Source organism: Leptidea sinapis, chromosome 22, assembly GCF_905404315.1.
Source record: "Leptidea sinapis chromosome 22, ilLepSina1.1, whole genome shotgun sequence".
Lineage (NCBI taxonomy): Eukaryota > Metazoa > Arthropoda > Insecta > Lepidoptera > Pieridae > Leptidea > Leptidea sinapis.
The window spans coordinates 9,212,316-9,220,511 of record NC_066286.1 but is presented as its reverse complement, the minus strand read 5'-3'; the positions used below and the strand labels follow the sequence as shown (position 1 = coordinate 9,220,511).

At 32.3% G+C, this 8,196-nt stretch overlaps 1 non-coding gene across 1 annotated transcript; it reads left to right on the top strand.

The window, feature by feature from the left end:
• The first annotated feature begins 2,274 nt into the window (after positions 1-2,274).
• Trnad-guc (transfer RNA aspartic acid (anticodon GUC)) lies at positions 2,275-2,346 on the top strand. The gene has a single exon. It is a non-coding gene; the product is annotated as a tRNA-Asp (tRNA).
• Positions 2,347-8,196: the final 5,850 nt, after the last annotated feature.

The following is an 8,196-nucleotide window of genomic DNA, read 5'->3' as shown; positions in this document are numbered from 1 at the left end:
TTCATATATATAAATATTTCTTTTCCTGTATATTCTAAAACAGATTTTTATTTTTTAATATTTTTTGATTTACCGTGCAAAAAGATGAAAAGCACCGGTACCGTCGATGCGTGAGTCTGACTCGCACTCGCTCTGGGTTTGCACAGATCTTTTTGTAAAATTACCATAGATTAACTATATGTATTTAATAAAAAAATACAATCACAAGCACTTATTTGTAATCATTTTTTGTTTCTTTTCAGATCATGATATTCTTCCTAAGGAGTGTCTGGGTACAGCAGACTTTTTACTGCTAATGGATAAACTTTTTGATTCGTTCAACGGTCACAGCTACCAGAAATCAGCTAAAATATACAAGAGTGCACTAAAAATTAACTCGCCACATTTTAAACTGTGAAACGACTCACTGCCTGTATTGAGGTCGATGCAGTTTAAAGTGGAAAAAAAGTTAAGAGATGGGACAACTTCAACAAAATTTGAACAAGTCCCATCTCTAAAAAAGTGGATTTCCAACATTAATATTTAAAAAGAAATGTTCAATTATTTGAATGAAACACATGGAATTAGTAGTCTGTTGACAAGAAATATAAACCAGGATCCATTAGAATTTTTTTTTCTGCAATATAAGGAGTAATGGTATACGAAACACATCTCCAACATGCTCGCAGTTTATATGTGCGTTTAAAACATTACTTGTTAACAATTTAACTTCACGACACTCACTTGGAGCAAACTGTGAACGAGATAACAATAAGGCATTGTTTAAACCATTAAAAAAATTGCTAAATTATAGACAAAAAGAAGCAAGCACGGAACCAACTTATATTGTTAATGTGGATTCTGTTATAAATGGTTTCATGCAAACATCGGAATTAATTAATAATAACACAACCAGTAAAGAGGCAAAAAAATATGTTACTGGTTACATAATAAAAAAAATAATTAAAAAAGTAGGTAAAAAATGCCATACTTGCCGAATGAGTTTAGTAAGCACAGTGCCTCCGAGTAATAAAGATTACACATTAGAAAGAGACATCACGAAAAGGTCTCTAAATTATCCATCGGAGGCATTGTGCGAGTTTGCAGACGATGTTTGCATCATAATCCAAGCACAGTTAAATGGTGAACTACAACAAAAATATTTAAACAATTCAATACAGCAAATTGCAAATGTTTTTTGTGATTTGTCACCATTCTCTTGCAGGACTCCTAAAAGAGATGTACCTACAAAATTTTGTAATGTATACAGTAATTAATATTATTATAGTTAGCTGGTGCACTAACGTCAACAGATTGCTAAAGGGCAAAATAAAGATCTACCATAATAATGCAACTAAAATACAGGCATACAAATATTATAATAAACACATTAGAAAGAAATAAACTTTTGAAATAATAAATATTATATTATTTCACCACTCACTTTTTTTATTTTATTAAGAATCACTTTTTTTTTCATTTTGCATTGGAAGAGTAGTTTGTTATTTATTTGTGGTTACGTAAATGGCTCATCAAACTTAGCCCCCCCAAAAAAATTTTTTCCTGTTTTTGAATTTTCAATATCGCATATCGTTAGTTCGTAGTTTGTTCTTAATTGTTCGCTATAAATAATTGTTTGTTCTTTTGTTGTTTATTTAAAAACAATTAATTAAAAATGTGGGGAAACGCCTACTATTTGGTTCTGGCACTCGCCGGCCGCTAACGCGGCACGCTACGCTCGGCTCGTGCGTTGTTTTAACTGTTTTAACATAACCTAACCTAACCAATTTTAATGAATTGCAAGTTAAAAAAAAAACGAGAACAAACAAATGTTTATAGAGAACAATCAAGAACAAATGGCGAACTAACGATGTAATAAAAAAAAATAAAAAAAAAATCTGGGGGGCTAACTTTCTTGAGCTACGAGTAGGCCGCAGGCGTAAAAATAACGCAGCGCCATCTCTTGGCCTGGGTACACTGATTTTACAAAATAAAAACATGAGTTGCACATCTATCTCTAGTATATAGTGTATTATCTATGACTCTTATACACAAATCAACCAGATACTCAAAACAGGGGGACTGCCTGCTTGCCTGTCATGGGAGGAACCATTTTACAGTTTGGAGTTAACTACATCCCAAAGTGAAAATAGAGATGCGCCGACTATTACTTTTACCGAGTAACCCATTGGAGTAACCGAGTATTACTCGGTTTGATCAATCTAAGATAAAATCTTTATAAAGCGGATTTTAATACTTTATATCTTATCTATAATTTCAACTTAGTATTCACAATCCTCGGTAGTATAGTGGTAAGTATCCCCGCCTGTCACGCGGGAGACCGGGGTTCGATTCCCCGCCGTGGAGATCCTTTTTATTCGTGATTTACAGATTTTTTTTCTATTTGATCATAATTACTGAAAAATATTTAACATCTGCACAATATTATTATATTCTATATAAATAAACTCAAAAATAAACAAAATTACCTGATTGTATGAACATCTTTATTTTATGTGTATACATATACATTTTTACATAACTTATTTTGTATTATACTAACCTATTAAAGAAAGATATTAAAATTTTCCATATATCCATTTGTATGTAAGTATTCACAAATTTATTATAATCCCGAACACGTAAATGATATAACTTACGCAGTTTTCATTTTCCTGAAATTATTATTTCTAAGTAATCTCGAAGACATTATTTGGCTCTGGTTTAAGAAATTGATCACTAATTTAAGTCAACGACCACTTATTGAATGTTCAGTTGGTGGTAAGCCAATAATAATATATACTAAAAGTTTCTAATAATAAACATAACGTATTGTAATTGTAGTACTTAATGTAAGTATTTATGTATATAAGATTTCCTGACGACAGGTCTGTGATTAAAGACCTATTATGCAATAACTTGAATGTTGCAGTCGACATTTTGTTGTTTTTATTTCAATGTGTACGTACGTCTGTAAGCCCTAATGTGCAGTTATTGTATAGGTTTTGTATTGCTGATGTAGATGGCGCTTAATTAAATCTTATTTAATTATAATATTTTATCGTTCCTGTTATAATAATTATATCAACTCATTATTAACTCCTTTCAATTCAAAAATAAGACTTCTATTACAGAATAGGAATGGATACTTACGTATTGAGAGACAGTTCCCATACTACGAATGAAACTGCCGTAAACCACAGCGACAGTGGTGAGCAGCAGTAACTAACACAAATATTTTTTACTTAGTTCCTCACGCGTTTCGAATGTGCTGTAGTTGCGTCATGCTATTGTCACAAGATGGCGCTTAGAACGAAAATTGTTGTTTATAATATATATAATGCAATTTAATTATTTTCGTATGATTAGAATTCAATCCGGGGCTCAAACTTAATAATTATTTATTTATTTTCATAGAACCTAGTCAATATAAAGGAAACAAATATCATAGTCTTTAAGTTCCACCAACGAACAAAAATAAATGTTCAATAGAATAACCGCTCGCTACTTTTAGGGTGTCGCTTGTCGCTACTGTTCTTAATAACCATCTTAATTAAAAAACACTGTTAACACTGTAAGTTTTGCACTCACACCAAATCTTCATAATCCAAAGATATTTTCAATACTTTCAATAATGTGTGGATATTGAAAAAATTCCATTCAAAGTGTGAACTTTGTTTGAAATATGGAGAAATCTGAATATAATACAGTAAAGGTACCTACTTAGTTACTTTTTTTGGAAAATGAAAATGCTTCCGTACTTTAGAAAAATTTTTGGTATATAGGAAAAAACAATTTGTTATATTAATCTGACATCCCAAACTTCTAGAATTAATTATACAAATTAAAATTGGAACCAATATTTATGAACAATGCGGGACTCGAATCCGTGCTACTCCGGTTCCGTCCGCGCGCTCTTACCAACTGAGCCAATCGTTCGAGTGACGCATGGATCGTAAATCATGGTATGTCTTGTTCAACTCTCAGGCTGTGGCTTCGTTAGGATCTACTTTACAGATCCCAATAATTGCATATTAGGAAATTGACTTGAGATGTCGCTCTTTTAAATGTAAACAATTAGTTATTTTAAGGTAATATACCTTACTTCTGGGATTTTTGTATACAAAATTTGTGAACCATAAACCAAAATTTTATTTGTATATAGGTATGTAGTTTTTGTAAACGTCAGTCATAAGAACTCTTTATGTGCAGCGTTGTGAACACGAAATATCTTAAATTCATAATGTTAACAAATAAGATTGGTCAAACACATTGTACCTTGACATGCGTCGGGGATAAGCCAAGAGTGCGTTGTGATATTGTTAGAGACCCAGCAAACTGCAGACTTTTGATCGGCCGATAGTTTAACGATTCGGTATTGGCCGACAAAAAAGTACACGATTGCCTTCAAACTGAACCTTCCGCAAACTATCGGCCGACTGTTAAATCAGTACAGCGCTCTTATAGACGCGCACACCACCGATTGTTTAGTCGGCCAGACTCATCAATAGCCGATTTAAAACTAATAGCGAATCGTCCCTAAAACTGTCGGCCGATAGTTGTCTAGTGTGCGCACTTAACAGCCGAACTCGACCAAACTATCGGCCGATCGAAAGTCTGCAGTTTGCGGGGTCTCTTAAAAAACAATTTGTGTCGCTGGCGCAATAGAATGGACCGTTGACTCTCACCACGGGGCCCCGGTTCGATCCTCGCCCGTCAATGTGTTTTTGAATGTACGTTTAATCAACGCTTTATAAGGTCGGCCAAACTCTTGTGATTCCTCTGGTGTTACAAAGTGAGTATGAGCTGCGGTGATCACTTAACATCAGCTGAACTGTACTCTCCTTTGTACTACTACTTGTCGAGATAGACTACGACAGCTGTGAAAACGTCGAAAAAATTGATTTTAGAACTAACCTCTATTTTGAGCAATTCACGCACACTATCACAAAGTGTCATACAAATCGCGAGTGTAAGACGTAGCTTGTCACGCACACTACAATAATATTCCTGGCCTGTTTTTATCGGTTGTCAAACAGAAATCTATCTAGAAGTATAGATGATCTAAGAAAAAACCATCGTAATCGGTGAGGTTCGTTTTAATTGAACAATTAATTGTCAGAATACATATTTTAAAGAGTTGCTCGCCTAGACGTATTCATAGTATCCTAAATACATCTAATAACTTGAACATACATTAGTGCTGCTATAAATAATAAGGATTATAATTCAACTTTATATATCTATATACATATAAATGAATTGCTGTTCGTTAGTCTCGCTAAAACTCGAGGACGGCTGGACCGATTTGGCAAATTTAAGTCTTGAATTATTTGTGGAAGTCCAGAGAAGGTTTAAAAGGTGAATAAATAGGAAAATGCTGCTCAATTAAATAAAAACAACAAATTTGTTTTTCCTTTGATGTGTCAATACATAATTTCTATGAGAGAATTTATTGACGCACGGTTTGACAGTTCTGCTGTGAAACAATTTCATTACGACAGCAGGGTGCATATTTTACGAAGTAATTTTAGATGTTATGATATATTATTAACAAATTCATATAAAAACATTATTTTATTTATTATATACAGAACAACGTCGGTCGGGTCAGCTAGTATATAAATAAAAAATTGTCAGAAGTAATCATTTAATTCTCTTTAACTCTATCGATATGGTTCCCTTACATCAGACCTGATAATTTCAACTAAATAATTCATTTTCGACTACGATCAAATTTAAAAGTCCAAAATATCCGCCAAACTTTAAAATTTCAACATCAATAACATTTGATCTAATTACGTTAACTAACATGCATTATTATTGAAATATTGAATTCGTTGTTCGGCTAATGACTAAGTTATATCAACTATAAAGGTACGCGTCGATTGTAGTCGTCTCCCGCGCAGTTATTTATTACAGCTTATAAAGCAGCATTATCAATAAAAATTTCATAACTACAGTATTTATAACATACACGGCACATCCCGATGTTATATAACTAACTATATAAAAAACTTTATACATTTGCTGAAAATAATATTTCTTAGTAATTGCTAATGTAACGAAAACATTTAATAGATCGTTATTTCATAAGTCATTATCGAAAAGCTATACTAAATACATGTACTAATGAAAATATACCGTAAACAAAACCTGCCGTGCGTGCGTTTTCGCTGCGAACAAATCAACGCGTACCTTAAACTACTTTTATGATGGCGTGAAGTTTTGTGTTCGAAAAATTTAAACCAAGATATTAATTACTAAGTTAGTAAAAACGATTACCAACTTTCAAAGTGAACTAATTATATTGTATAAAATGAATTTCATTACTATTAAAAAACTTGTCACAATTATTAACAATTCCATAAAAAGGTCTAAGTATATACAAATATGTGTCAAAGTATTTTAAAACTTCTATTAAAAAAATAAAGTGAAGTTCTTATCAAAATCAGACTGACAATTTAGAACTAACGAAACAGAACCACTCCGAAACCATTGAAGCAGATGATTCTCTTTCAAAACACCAGCGCCATCTTGAAGAACAAAATCTCACAACACGCACATTTAAATAAATAGATACCTATTCTTAAAAATAAAATCAGTTCTTCAAACTCCACAATGAGTATAAAACACGAAGATAACATTAAAGAGTAAATACATGCGGAATAATTTGATTAATATAAACTATAAGTAGGTATAAACATAGATAGATACAACAGAAAGTAATATTGAGCATTTCATACATTTCAATAGAGTGAGTAAGGGCGCGTCCATAAATTACGTGAGATGTTTAAGGGGGGGAGGGGGTCGAGTCAAATCTCATCTAATCTTACGTTGAAGAGAGGGGATCTCGGCAAATATCACGCAATTTTTTTCTTATTGCAACAAAAAAAAATATACTATTTTGATCCATTTAATCAAATGGACAAGTTGGTTCCAATATAGGTTCTTCAGACCACGCATGATTCTCCATCGACAGAATTAGAGTAGACATCCTTTTTTTAATCACAATATTATCGATTTAAGTGTTACTTACTACAGAAAATTCAAAAAAACACCTCACGTAATTTATGGACGCCCCCTAACCATAATTGTTGTTGTTTTTTTTTTCTTTCAGAAAAATCCAATATCAAATGTCGACACCGAAATAGTATTAAAATTTACATGTATAATGGTCTATAGAAAAGACTCGATCTCTACAAGTATAATGTTACAATATTGTTACCTACGAAGATCAATTTACGCCAGTCATAAAATTCGACAGGATACCTACCAGCTTAATTACGGGAGTGTAGGGCTTATGTCTCACACACTGAGGTTGAACATGACATAGCATCCTGTTATAAAAACAACTTGTTTATTCTTTACAACACTGTTCGACATCATTCGAGAATAATCCTGAGCGGTTCTTATAGAGGCCTAATTTATTAATTTTAGAGCGATCAAAGCTACTGCGAGAGTGTTATTGGTAATCTGTAGTGTGTTTAACGAGTTATTGGTACCTTGTAAGAAGTATGTAAATGAATGTTGCGACGAATAATACATTATTGCTGGTGTTTTCAAAACCCTGTAGTCCCGACTCGTTACAATATTATATGTATCGAAGATGGAAGATGACGCTAAAAAATGATTTTAGATTGTTTTTTTGAGGTTTTATTAAAGAAACACATTGTGAATTCTCTATTTCTGTCAATATATACTCGACAATACAATATAATACGTACGTTCGCGAATTTCCTATATCGAAATTGTATTTATCAAGCTGGTAATATCAGGGACAAGACATTTATCTATTGGTAAAATTATTAATTTATAAGAAATTTTGTAGCAAACCATAGAGAAACGAGCTTTCTATAGACGACCAATCCTACAACCTAATAGTTAACTAGTAAACAGTGGCCTAAGTACCAAAGATTTGTATAAGATACAAACAAAACAATATCACGATGGTAAAAAAAAAAGTATTAAAAAATAAAATAAAAAAACAAGCACTAATTTTTGCAAGTACCTTATAATAATACATACATACAAATAAAATAGAATAAGGGCATTTTTCACTGTGGTGCAACCGATACTATTAGCCCGGGCCCAAACTTTTGCCAGTACTACGAATTAAAATATTTCTTTTAGACTATAACAATCCAAAAACATTTTAGTTTCGATATTAGCAGACAAATTTATGATTAATTTGGTGTAAAATGTTGTTTTGTCATT